Source organism: Scomber japonicus, chromosome 4, assembly GCF_027409825.1.
Source record: "Scomber japonicus isolate fScoJap1 chromosome 4, fScoJap1.pri, whole genome shotgun sequence".
In the NCBI taxonomy this organism is placed as follows: domain Eukaryota; kingdom Metazoa; phylum Chordata; class Actinopteri; order Scombriformes; family Scombridae; genus Scomber; species Scomber japonicus.
The window spans coordinates 4,853,504-4,865,934 of record NC_070581.1 but is presented as its reverse complement, the minus strand read 5'-3'; the positions used below and the strand labels follow the sequence as shown (position 1 = coordinate 4,865,934).

At 38.0% G+C, this 12,431-nt stretch overlaps 1 protein-coding gene and 2 long non-coding RNA genes across 3 annotated transcripts in view; 2 read left to right on the top strand and 1 right to left on the bottom strand.

The window, feature by feature from the left end:
• Positions 1-12,431, bottom strand: part of emd (emerin) — a 163,682-nt gene that overhangs the window by 98,769 nt on the left and 52,482 nt on the right. The gene's annotated exons all lie outside the window — the stretch shown is intronic.
• Positions 2,268-2,897, top strand: LOC128357933 (uncharacterized). The gene is made up of 3 exons (XR_008321237.1): positions 2,268-2,312; positions 2,401-2,539; positions 2,861-2,897. It is a non-coding gene; the product is annotated as an uncharacterized LOC128357933 (long non-coding RNA).
• LOC128357932 (uncharacterized) lies at positions 3,729-4,358 on the top strand. The gene is made up of 3 exons (XR_008321236.1): positions 3,729-3,773; positions 3,862-4,000; positions 4,322-4,358. It is a non-coding gene; the product is annotated as an uncharacterized LOC128357932 (long non-coding RNA).

Here is a 12,431-nt window from a genome sequence, read left to right as displayed (position 1 = left end):
ATTATGAAATACTAAGTTTATTGTCTGTGACTGTGACCCTCATAAAAGTAATATTTTACAAATCTGCATTATATAAACTAACGAAATTCGTACTGTACGTCATTTGGCGACTTCTAAGTCATTAAACTAAGTCTTACTCTTAATGGAGTAAAGAGTTGAATCAGTACGTCTGCTTTTACTAGAGTCTTTTTTTACACAAGTATTTGTAGTACTGCATACTACACAGGCATGACTCACAAGAACAAGCTTGCCCTTTTCAATCATAGTGCGTTGTGTTAATTGACCGGCTGTGTTGTGCTTTACCGGTGCACAGCACATGAACACACACCTGCATGTTTTATGAAAGTAAACTGTCTTTATGTTTTTGCGCAACTTATGTGTCGGAGGCAACCGTGCTTGAATACACTTGGGTTTGAGGTAATGTGAGTTAATGGTAATGTGGCCAGCGGGGGGCAGGGGAGGGGGGACATTCGTGCTTCAGCACGGTACGGAACAACTGGCCCTAGTATGAGTGTTTCCAGCTGGTGAAGTGTGTGTTAATTGGTTCCCAGCTGTGATAACTTCAGTTAATGATAATGAATGCTGCTTCTTTCTAAATGAGCACATGAGTCTAAACAGAGGGAGCCGTGTTTATACGTTTATTACTTTAAATTATATAAGACGCAGTTATAAGGTGAAAGCGAACACTGGTAAGTGACCAATAGGGGACGACACTGGAATCATTTGTCAAAATAGTCCTATTCAAAAGCTTATTCATTTTTATCTTCCTAATTGATCTTCATATAGTGACAAAACATTTTTACATTTTCCCTCAAACACAAAAATAGTTTGTCTTGAAGGTCCAAAAGTTTAAATAGCCAGCTCTCCAGTTTGTGTTACTGTTCTTTCTGAATGTTTAAACACTATCAGTGATTCTTGAAGCATTATCTTTGAAACCATTAACACTTGTAGCCAATGCATTTACCAAGTGTGTCAAACTGGATGCATGCTCTGCTTTACACTCAATTTGTAATTTAATAACACATTTCTAGCAAAATTGCAAATATTGATCTCTACATGTTACACTGTTTCACAAATTAACTTTCCCCACTGACATGTGAAAATACTTTTTGAAAATCAGTTCACTTACAAATTAGAGCTTGAGCTCTGTGCTGTGATGTTGATGAAGTCTTATGGCCAGATCCAAAAAGAAGGCAACATTTAGTCTAACTTTTTTTTCTGTTCTTTTTTTCCTATAGAGCACATTTTTTTGTTTTTGTCTACCGTGCTTTTGTTGTTTGACGAGTGTTCTAACATTTTAAGATTTTTTTTTTTTTTTTTTTTAATTTCCCATTATTAGTATTGATAGTTTATGTTCAGAATACACATCCATACTTTACACATGTGGATACATGTGTGTGTTACATGACAAACTGCTGCCCTACCAGATAAAACTTTTGAGAAATGATAACTTGATTGGGTGAAAACCTTTAATAATGCTCCTAATAGGGATACAGGAAGTGTATCTCCTGGTGCACGTTGCCTGTTTAAGGGTTAAAGGAGAGGAACTCAAGAATGTTTTTGTTTGTTATGACTGGATCACTGAAGCCAATCATAGGAGCCAATCATAGGAATCTATCACATGAATCCATCGTAGGAGTCCATCCTACTTCTCAGTCAGATGTCTTCGTGCATCAGGCAGAAAACTGACAACGCAACAGGTCAGTAGAGCGACTTTTCATAATGTATAGTTAATAAAAAATAAGTTTTTAAAATATTGAGTAGTATGAAATTTAGTATGAATATATGTCATGACCAGACGCAGAAAAAAGTCAACCATTTTGACTTCAATTTGCGATTTTGATGCCAATTTTGGCATTTCCATGCCTCGTACTTTACTGAACACCTAGAGATTTGACGCCACTGACTTCAAACTTCAAAAAGTATCGAAGTTAGTGAAATAGGAAGAGTTCTTCTCCTCTGTCTCAATGCATTTCACTCATGATCTTATAAAGGTACACTGAACTGACTGTGTATTTGTGATGCAGATGCAGATTACTTTCATATTCTCTTTTATCCCTTTTGTTACTACATAACTAGTTTATTAACATTATGTTTCCTTAAACTGTTAAAGGGTGATGACCTCACTAACTTGTAAACACACAACTAAAACTGACTGATGGTTTCAGTTATTAGAAACACTAAATGCTGATTCATCATTTATCTGACTAATTCATCTAGAAATCAAACTGTTGTCTTGATTTAAATTTTAGTTTGAACAATTCATTTCACAGAGGTGATAACAGTTTGTGTTCAGGATGATTTGTATTAAGGTGAACTAGAACTTTTAATACAATGAATATGTTTAACTGCTGTCTGTTAACTAAATATTACTGTACATGTTGTCTTCTTTGTTTCCAGGTGTCCTCCTTTTGAATGAGGATTTTAGGTTTCATCTCATTGTGGATATCACTTACAGTCTATGGAGTTGATGAAAACTGCTAACATGTCATATGAAAAGTCTTGGAGAAGAAAACCTTTGAGCACTGTAACATTTCTGGTAAGAACATTTATGTCATTGATCCTTTACATCTTTATTACTCTTGTTACTCAAATAACTGTGAAGTCAACAACATGTGACAGGATGGTTTAAATCCTCTCAGTGGAAATGATGAAGACTCTGAGATATCTGACCGAACATGTATTTCTTCTTTCTCCTACTAATTTTCTCATATGTTTGTGTTCTTTATGGAGATTGGTTGGATGATTTTAACAAACGCTAATCAAATGTAACAACTGTTATTTTTGTATTTGGTCAATGTCTTCAATTGCACTCAATCTCTGTTAAAAACTGTAATATTCATTGTGTCACTGTTTACAGATAATCATGATGAATGTCTTCAGTGTTCTTAGCTTCAGCCCTCCTCCATGTCCAAAGTGTCCTCCTGGTAAGATAAAACTAAATGGAATTTTTACTTCAATTATTTTTGTTACACTGTTTAGAGATTCAAGTACTTGGAATTATAAATTATTATCTGTCTCAGACTTGATGGTTTTAATTTGATCTGTTTGAGGTTTGGAGACATCTGTCTATGAGGATTATTATTAGGGTCCAAGCACTGACCAGTGCGTATCTGTAAATATTATTATTAGCGCCCGAGCCCACCAATGGTGGGCGAAGCCCTATTGTATTGTATAAGGATTATTCTTTTTTTTCTGACAAAGTAACGGCCTTTTTGCCCCCCTAAACGTGCCCCAAAAGTCACCAAAGTTTGCATGCAAGCCAGACCCGGCGAAAAATTTGATATTTTATGGTTTGCATAAATGGGGGCGTGGCAGAATGGCACTCTAGCGCCCCCTGCAAAATCAATAAAATTGACGCCACTGACTTCAAACTTCAAAAAGTATCGAAGTTAGTGAAATAGGAAGAGTTCTTCTCCTCTGTCTCAATGCATTTCACTCATGATCTTATAAAGGTACACTGAACTGACTGTGTATTTGTGATGCAGATGCAGATTACTTTCATATTCTCTTTTATCCCTTTTGTTACTACATAACTAGTTTATTAACATTATGTTTCCTTAAACTGTTAAAGGGTGATGACCTCACTAACTTGTAAACACACAACTAAAACTGACTGATGGTTTCAGTTATTAGAAACACTAAATGCTGATTCATCATTTATCTGACTAATTCATCTAGAAATCAAACTGTTGTCTTGATTTAAATTTTAGTTTGAACAATTCATTTCACAGAGGTGATAACAGTTTGTGTTCAGGATGATTTGTATTAAGGTGAACTAGAACTTTTAATACAATGAATATGTTTAACTGCTGTCTGTTAACTAAATATTACTGTACATGTTGTCTTCTTTGTTTCCAGGTGTCCTCCTTTTGAATGAGGATTTTAGGTTTCATCTCATTGTGGATATCACTTACAGTCTATGGAGTTGATGAAAACTGCTAACATGTCATATGAAAAGTCTTGGAGAAGAAAACCTTTGAGCACTGTAACATTTCTGGTAAGAACATTTATGTCATTGATCCTTTACATCTTTATTACTCTTGTTACTCAAATAACTGTGAAGTCAACAACATGTGACAGGATGGTTTAAATCCTCTCAGTGGAAATGATGAAGACTCTGAGATATCTGACCGAACATGTATTTCTTCTTTCTCCTACTAATTTTCTCATATGTTTGTGTTCTTTATGGAGATTGGTTGGATGATTTTAACAAACGCTAATCAAATGTAACAACTGTTATTTTTGTATTTGGTCAATGTCTTCAATTGCACTCAATCTCTGTTAAAAACTGTAATATTCATTGTGTCACTGTTTACAGATAATCATGATGAATGTCTTCAGTGTTCTTAGCTTCAGCCCTCCTCCATGTCCAAAGTGTCCTCCTGGTAAGATAAAACTAAATGGAATTTTTACTTCAATTATTTTTGTTACACTGTTTAGAGATTCAAGTACTTGGAATTATAAATTATTATCTGTCTCAGACTTGATGGTTTTAATTTGATCTGTTTGAGGTTTGGAGACATCTGTCTATGAGGATTATTATTAGGGTCCAAGCACTGACCAGTGCGTATCTGTAAATATTATTATTAGCGCCCGAGCCCACCAATGGTGGGCGAAGCCCTATTGTATTGTATAAGGATTATTCTTTTTTTTCTGACAAAGTAACGGCCTTTTTGCCCCCCTAAACGTGCCCCAAAAGTCACCAAAGTTTGCATGCAAGCCAGACCCGGCGAAAAATTTGATATTTTATGGTTTGCATAAATGGGGGCGTGGCAGAATGGCACTCTAGCGCCCCCTGCAAAATCAATAAAATTGAGCCCCTCGCCACAGATTGACATAGAGAAACGAAACACTGTACACATGTTCATGTCAAGACGCACCAACAGGAAGTTGGCCATTTTTAATCAAAATATAGATTTTGGGGTTGATTTTGCCATCATATTTGAACAAACTAGTCCTAGAGATTTCATCCCATCCACTTCAAATTCACACAGAGTCATCTTGAGACATTGGAGATGAAAAGTTATAAACCCTCATAACTTCAGATGCTTGTTCAGCGTCCTGGTTTGGACACATGTACAGTCTCATATTTAGTGACAGTCATAGTGCCACCTACTGGCGACAGGAAGTCACTTGCTTCATTCTTTCACTAATTACTCCCATAATCTTAAGTATTTACTCCTGACATTGACTCAGCTAGACATGAGATGTGAGTGATGCTACATTCTGCAGCTCATGACCCATCATCAAATACTGTTGCCATGACAACACATTCAACGCCATGAAATACGATTACAGTTTTCAGGAGCAAAGGATGCCTCCACGGTAATGAAACTCAACACACACGTCTGGAGTGGGTTCATTTAACATCCTATATACTTCAATGGGATGGGCGTGACTAAACGGCTCAATAGCACCCCCTTGAATATTTCAAAATTGAACCTCAGCCTTCCTGATTAACATAGAAGAATGAAATTCAATAGGATTATGTATCATCTCCAGACGCACAAAAACGCCATTTGGACCCATACCCTAAGTCCAACAGGAAGTCGGCCATCTTGGGAAAAATGCTCAATTTTGGTTGGTTTTGTTTGTTTTGGTTTGTTACAGGAAGTCGAGTGAAAACAGATTGTCCAGAGTCCAGCACTAGATTCTGTCTGCCCTGCATTACTGGAAGCTTCATGGACGAACCCACAGGACAGACACAGTGCTTCCCCTGTACAAACTCTGATTCAGGTAAACTTGTGTTTTCTATCATTAGTAACAGATACACATATAGAGGCAGTTCCATAGTCTGATATTAAATATGATCCTTGACTTTAGAGCACAGTTATGTTTCTCTCTGCACTTTAAAGCTCCACTTAATCGCAGAATTTCCATAGTTAATCACGTTTTGAATTGCATGTTTAAAATCCTGTTATTTTACATTTCAAGGCAGTTTTAAGCCCATAATGTAAAGCATTTCTTACCAGAGTGCCTTAACTGGGAATCAATCACGGCTCTGCTGCGACTCCCACACTCCAAAATGGTACTTTGGTGGAGCTGAGGCTCGCTTGGCTGCACCTGGGTGTTTAGCGTGGTGGTGCTAACTCAAACTCGACTCGACGCACTCCGTTTGACACAGGTTGCATTTTACGTTTGACTTGTCAACTGAACCATCTCGAAGTTAAACAAGCCGTTCAAAAGTCCAGTAGCTCTCTTACTTTCCATCAGCACGGTAGGTTTACTGCAGGAGGCCACTTCAAAGCATAGCGCTACAGCTAGAGGAGCCGTCTACGGGTGAGTAGAAGGGACAAAAAGGCTTGCAAAATTAAAATACGATTTAAAAAAATTAACGCGTTATGGATTGCATTAATCTAATCGCAATTAATGTGTTAACGCTGACAGCCCTAACATTAATGTAAGCAGTGGGGACCTGTCAGGTGAAAATACCAGGAGTATTTTTTTCACTATAAATACCCACAAGATGTCCTTCCCTAGAGTTACTAGGTACATTTTATAGTAAAGGGTAATAGCCTCACCATGGTGAAACCATTATGTAGGGGAGTAGCCTCATTACAAGGCAACCATACATGTAAAAGTAAAAGGGAGTGTGTTTGATTATTAATAATGACTAATAATTATCATGATTAATGATTAATAATTAATAAGAAATCAAAGAATTGTCAAAACTGTTAAAATCAGCCTCAACCAAGAATCAAGAATCGGATGGGCGAAGGAGTGAACTCTTTAAAGCTAAAACAATTTATTAACAAATTATTAATAAACAAGTTAATCAATGACTAGTTATAAATTGTACTACCACCATAACTAATAGGCAAACAACAACAGATGTGTATGACTGTACAAATAAACAGGTGTGTGTGTGTGTGTGTGTGTAGGAGAGAGGAGGTGTGTGTGTGTGTGTCTATGTGTGTGTGGGCACAGGGAGAGAGGTGTTTGTGAGTGTGGTGTTCAGGAACGTGGGGTTCAAGGTGAGGGACTCATGTCTCGTCACACAAGAACAGGATGCGGATACTGTTTCCACTGGACAAAATGCTCAGTTTTGGTGAGGTTTTTGGTAATTTCCAGGCCTCATATTTGAACGAACTAATCCTAGAGATTTCATTCCATCCACTTCAAATTCACACAGAGTCATCTTGAGACATTGGAGATGCAAAGTTATCAAAAGATTTTTCCCCCATCATTCCTGGTTGCTGTAGTGACGTGGCAAATTTCGATGTCTTGCCATGAAATTTCAAACCCTCATAACTTGACTCCACATGGTCTTTTCCAAATTTCAGATGCTTGTTCAGTGTCCTGGTCTGAACACATGTACAGTCTCATATTTAGTGACAGTCATAGCGCCACCTACTGGCAACAGGAAGTCACTTGCTTCATTCTTTCACTAATTACTCCCATAATCTTAAGTATTTACTCCTGACATTAACTCAGCTGAGACATAACACCTTGGTGATGCTACATCTCCGACTGACCCACAGCCCGACATGCGTGGGGGAGCGAGGGCCCGTTCATCGCTGCTTGCAGCTTTAATTTCATTTGTAACGCTCAAAAAAAAAATTGTTATTCAATTTGATCAGCAAGCCAATTAATAGACACAATATATCACATAAAATCAGAAAAAAAATTGTTTTGGTTTGTTTCAGGAAGTCGAGTGAAAACAAAGTTCAGCACTAGATTCTGTCTGCCCTGCATTGATGGAACCTTCATGGATTGACCAACAAGACGTAAACAGTGCTTCTCCTGTACAATCTGTGATTCAGGTAAAATTGTGTTTTCTTCATTAGTAACAGATATACATATAGAAGCAGTTCCATAGTCTGATATTAAGTATAGGAGGAGCATTCCGGGTTTAAGAAACGGAGCATGGACAAAGAAAAACGAACACTGAAACGGATGCTAAAGCAAACGACTTTAGACAGTACCCGTCCATATAGCCGTGACAGTGAGAAGGCAAGGGGTGGCACAAGGAAACTCATGAGTTTATCGTGCTGGCCGACCTGCCATTTAATATTGTGGAGAACCCGGCATTGCAACGTTTGCTGGCATACTTTGGACGCTACCTTGACTGTTAAACATTGGCAAAAATGCTTGAGAATACTTTTGTTTATACTCAGTAAAGAGTAAATTAACAAGTTATTTAAATACACATATACAGTAGCTTCCTCACGTGCGGATCAGCCAAACTTCGTGGGAATTAATCATCCACGGATTCAGAAACGGGGAATAATTCAGCGTTCTCTTCTGCAGGGAAAATAGTGGCTGGTTTCGTCAGCAGCTCAAGGAAAGGGCACTGTCTGCTTGCCCCCTGGAGTTACTTTGTACTACATATAATGATGGAACATCAATTAGAATAATGACTCCATTTCCAAACACAGTGTCTCATGAATTTATTAATTAATAAAATCATGTCACATTTCCTTTGGTTATCATCATTTCGCTTTTCTTTTAGCTTTTCTTTCTTTTCTGTATCTTCATGTGTAACCTTGATGTGTTCACAGGTTCTGGTTTGAGGATAAAGACATCATGCACAAAAACATCAAATACAGTTTGTGAACCTCTGGATGGATTCTATTGTACAGACCCTTGGAACAACCACTGTATAGCAGCACGGAAACACACAAGCTGTCAATCAGGACAATATATCAGCCACAAAGGTTGGTTTTCCTAAGTTTGAAATGATAACACCAAACATTCTTTAAAGAGCAACTTAACACAAGAGTAAGAATGTGTGCACTTTAATAGTTTTATGATTTCATAGAGGAATGATGAGTTAATATTGTGCACAACTGAAACATGAAATCATTCTTCGAATGATATAACTCATAGGTAGGTATAATAGAAGCTAAATAGTCCTCCTTGTTTGCCACACAAGAGAGGTGAATTCGAATTCTGATTGTTAATAATCTTAATAATGATTTTATGAAGGTATAAAGTATTTTAAGATTAAGTGACTGAGATATAAGAACAAGAAAACACCAACAAGTTCACTTTTAGTTACATCCACATTTATTACTAATACTACAGCAGAGAGAGAGAGAGAGACAGAGAGAGAGAGATTCATATCTGTTGTATTTGTGCAGGAACGGCCTTCACAGACACTGAGTGCACTGACTGCAGTAGTTACACATTTTCAGATGGGACATTTACATCTTGTCAGTCACATACAAAGTAAGTGAAACAACAGATAGTCAAACTTATTACAACTGCAGTAAATGTAATATATCTCTAACTGTTCCTGTGATGTGTTTCCCTCCATTATTCCAGATGTCAATCAATAAATCTTCAGCAGATAAAACCAGGAACTGCTTCAACTGATGCAGAATGTGGAGAACAAAGTTCAAACACAGTAGTAATTGTGGTCGCTGTCGTTGTGTTAGTTTTGTTAGTTGTAGTTGGAGTAATCGGAGGACTTGTATTTTACAAATATAGATCTAGACGTCGTCAAAACTCAGGTAAGATTTATATGAATTAAATTAACATCATAGTTCTGTAAGATGATCATACTTTTCGTCACATACTTTTGCATTTAAAATTTCTATTTTACATTTTCACTGATCATTTTATTTTTTCAATACTTCTATTTATTTTTTTTTCTTTTTATGTTTAATTATGGCCTAATCATTCCTAGTTGTGTTCTAAAATAATAATTGTACAACTTTAATTTTCTATTCTGACTTTTAATGTTAATTCTAACCAAAAATATCATCCACTCAGAGCTTGTCGCTTCACCTCCACTGAGGGGGGGCAATAAGGGGGTGAAAGCTTAGGACGACTCTAGGCTGATTTTTACTTATGCGTCGGAGCAACGTCGTTGTCGTCCTTTCAAAGTTCTGCGTTGAGCGAACGTGTTGCTAGGGGGTGTGACTGTGTGTGTGTGTGTGTGTGTGTGTGTGTGTGTGTGTGCGTGTGCGTGTGCGTGTGCGTGTGTGGTTTCCAGGGTTTCCCGCAGAAAATGTGTTAGTTAAGGTGGTGGAAATAAAATTGACGTTTTGTAACATCAGCTGATAAAACATCAAAACATTGCAGCATTTTACACATTATGCCGCTAATATCAGCTGTTTAGTTGGAGCCGTTCATTTACTCTGAGCCGGTTAGCCTGAAACTTGTTACTATAGTCAGAGACAGAAGGACTTTGCTATAGTAACGTCACAGTTAGCCGTCACAGTTAGCCTGAAACTTGTTACTATAGTAACGCCACAGTTACCTGTTTGAGGATTAACGTTGTTAATGGTGACATCACATGGCGCTGTTTTCATTAGTTTTTCGGGCTCCGGTGTTTCTTTCTGAGCAGGTTCTGCCTCAGATGATGTAGATTTATGTTTTAACCAGCGGTCTGTGTTTGTTTCCTTAAACTTAATATCACTGTTAGCTTGTCTGTGTTATGCTAGCGAGAGGTGCAGAGAGCTACAGGTGTGTTCAGGGTCGAAGTCAGACAGTCGGACACAGCGGTTCCGGCCAGTCGTCCTGCAGTAAGCACCGCTGCAGACGTTGGTTGAACATTAATATACATCGCTGTAAATGTGTGCGGGAATTTCCCGCATTGTAAGTGTTGGATTTGCGGGAATCAATCAAATTGTGCGCAATACCCGCAATCCCGCGCTGAAATTCAGGCCCTGAATATTAATATGAGTTTTTTCAGTTTTAGTTGGAGCCGTTAATTTACTCTGAGCCGGTTAGCTTGAAACTTGTTACTATAGTAACGTCACAGTTACCTGTCTGAGGATTAAAGTTGTTAATGTTGACATCACATGGCGCTGTTTTCATTAGTTTTTCAGGCTTCGCTGCTTTTTTTCTGAGCAGATTCTGCCTCAGATGATGTAGATTTATGTTTTAACCAGCGGTCTGTGTTTGTTTCCTTAAACTTAATATCACTGTTAGCTTGTCTGTGTTATGCTAGCGGGAGGTACAGAGAGCTACAGGTGCGTTCAGGGTTGAAGTCAGACAGTCGGACACAGCGGTTCCGGGCCGCTGCAGACGTTGGTTGGATTTATTTATTTTATTTATTTATTTATTTATATTTTTTGAAGACGTTAGTTAAGGCGGCAGGCGTGTGTTGCTTTGGCGGCCGCCTTAGCTGTAAAGTGCTGTGGGAAACCCTGGGTTTCAGAGGAGTTTCTATCTGTATCCTTGTTTATCTTCCGGTCACAGTAGCATGTATCATTGCGCTATGTGCGCTAATAACAGAAAACACATACCTTTTGTTCATTATTAATAAATAAAGCAACTGCCGGAGGAACTGACGCTTTGACCGGACCAATCACAGCCCTTGTGGTCCGCGTTGCCGTGACGCGTAGTTAGTATTTTTTTGGAGGTGCACGTCAGGCTACGGTGTAGGACAGAGAGCATAGAGCTCTGCGTAGCTATGTGTAGCCCTCTGCGTCACCCCCCCCCCCACATGTTCCCTTGACGTAGAACTTTGAAAGAACAACGTCGGCGTCGGAGTGACGGCGTAGCAACGGCGTCGCTCCGACGCAGAAGCATAAATCAGCCTTGACAACAAGGGCACTAAAAATATTAGAAGTTATTTTTTAAATGAACTTATCATCATTAATAGATATTAATAAATGTTTTATTTACAATGTACTGTAAATGTACCATCCAAAGCCTCTGTATTGCCCAAACACCCAGCTCTATTTGCATGAAATGATTCAGTCCTACCTCCAAACTAGGCACAGCAGTGAATTGTGAGTGAGGAGGAGCGTAATGTTTCAACAGCTTCATAAAATACAATGAGGGTTCAAAAAACAAAAACAAAGAAAAGAAAGACCAGAGGGAGAACTGAGAAGGAGCTATTCATACAAACTTAGTTTTCTCTGTTCCTGGTGCCAGAACCAACAGATGAATCCCCAGGCTTACACCCAATCATGGACAGAGGTAAGCAGCATTGTGTTGAATGACATGTCACTTAACTGAGGGGGGTATGTGGCAATTTCTTTTTTGCACTTTACCATCTAAAAATAAACATTCTCAAAAGTCAGGTAAGATTTGTATGAATTAAATAAACATCATAGTTCTGTAAGATGATCATACTTTTTGTCACATCATAATGTTATAAAGATGACTTACTCATTGATATTGTTTTAATATAGAAAGAGGAAATGGTGAAGGTGCTCCATCACAGGTATGTTCAGAATCACAAACAGGTTTATTGTTATGTAGGTTTGTACATACAAAGAATTTGACTTTACAGTTTATCATGCTGTATGTACTCTAACTGAGGTCACTCATTTATTATTTCATTTAGAAGGAATCCCCAAGAGACGAGGAAACAACCTCATTGACAGTAGATAAAGGTAAGACAGTGATGTATTCTTTGAAATGTTTCTGACTTACACTCTGTGATGTCTTTACAAGTCTGCACGATGCTTCTGCTTTAGATAAATGTATTTCTATCCCCAGGTTGAAATCACTCAGCTGATATGATA